General features: G+C 30.4%; 1 protein-coding gene across 14 annotated transcripts in view; it reads left to right on the forward strand.

The window, feature by feature from the left end:
* LOC106869227 (dorsal-ventral patterning tolloid-like protein 1) overlaps positions 1-1,792 on the forward strand; it is a 1,100,309-nt gene that overhangs the window by 866,569 nt on the left and 231,948 nt on the right. The window lies entirely within an intron of this gene.

The following is a 1,792-nucleotide window of genomic DNA, read 5'->3' on the forward strand; positions in this document are numbered from 1 at the left end:
TCACAACGCCTGGTCTGGGAATTGAAACCGTGATCCTATGACCGCAAGTCTGCTGCCCTAACCACTGGGCCATTGCACCTCCACACGATGAGGATGTAAGAATAGGACAACAGTGATGCTGTGGAAGAGTATTTGTTGTGACTTTATTTTGAAAATAATTATGGAGATGATCGTATTATTAATTAATAGAGAAATTCTTTACCTGGTCATTTGACCAGCTATAAATAAGAGTCAGATTTCCTTTGTATCTTTCAACACTGTCTTCAAAAAGAAAGGGAATTATTTAATAATGTCCTAAATGCCGTATGTTTAAGGAGGAAAATTGTCATGGAATAGGCTCCATTTGAATGCCTTTGATCTGCTGTGCTATGGTTGCCTGAAAAACAACACCAGTTTATTGGAAAGACATGGAACAGCCAGTTATAAGGTGTAAACAATGGATGCACAAGAAGTGCAATGGAATTTCTGATAGGCTGACAGTAAATAATTTTGAATGCACCTGTTACATATTATTTGTAGGTGAAGACAGTAAGCTACTTGCTATAATACATAATTTATATATGTAGATATGTTACGTGGTTTACTAGAATATAGATAGATATATAATGCATCAATTTCCATAAATTACTAGCTATAAATTAAAGGTTTGCCATTATCCATTTGCTTTTGTTAATATTTCAAATTTGATATCAGTTTTGGTGGTAGTAATTTAAGAACAAGCCACATTGGCAGTAGAACTAAAATTCGTATAGAAATAACCTTTTCAAAGTATGAATATTAAATGCAATTGTGTCCAAATTGATGATGCCAAATGAGATCATAAAAGAATGGTACGTTTTAAATGAAATAAATCAACAGCTCACAAAACAAGGATTGTATTTGATTAATATTTATTAAAATCTTGAATTCTTTCTGTATGACTGAATAGCTCTTTTATTTCCAAAAATGGTAATCTAATACCTACTTTGAGAAACATTAATTTCATATTTAACATGATTTGAAACCACTTCTGCTAATTTCTATTTTTTTTGTTTTAATTTTTCGTTTTTTTTTTTTTTTTCTGTTTTTAAAATTGCTTTCTGCTCTGTTAAACGTATTATATTCAGTGACATGCATTTCCTGATTTATGTAAATCTGACATAACTACATCATAGATTTTCAAGATCAAAAGAAATGCCAAAACTAGAATCTGCTTGTCAATATAATTAGAAATATTAAATTTCTTTCCTTCTCGTGTTTTTTACTTTTGGTTCTTTCATGAATTTTATATAAATACATTAATGAATAAACAACTTGCGACTGTGCATAAGACTAAGTTTTTAATTTCTTAAATATGAAATTTAATTTCATTGTACTACTAGGTTATGTGTGCCTTATTTCTCTATAAGACTATTAAGAAATGTTGTATTCTTATAACAATGGATTGAGACAAAATATATTCTAAAAAATTTATAATGAGTTAGACAAGTGTCAGTGCTATATATGTGTGTGTGTTTGTGTGTGAGTGTGAAAAAATACTCACACACACACACACACATATATATATACACAGTCCATTCTAAATGAAACAGGAAGAGACACATGTGATGGAGAGTCACTGAACAGTGGGAGGGTCATAGGATGTGTGATGAAAGATTTACGACAAAGGTCATTAGAATAAGAATAATTAAGTTGAAATGAAAACCAAGTATATAGTGCGTGTATTTAATTGGCAAAAATATGACCAACCCTAAATCTAACAATAAATATATATATATATATATATATATACACACACACATACCCCCCCCCC

This window comes from Octopus bimaculoides, chromosome 10 (assembly GCF_001194135.2).
Source record: "Octopus bimaculoides isolate UCB-OBI-ISO-001 chromosome 10, ASM119413v2, whole genome shotgun sequence".
Classification (NCBI taxonomy): Eukaryota; Metazoa; Mollusca; class Cephalopoda; order Octopoda; family Octopodidae; genus Octopus; species Octopus bimaculoides.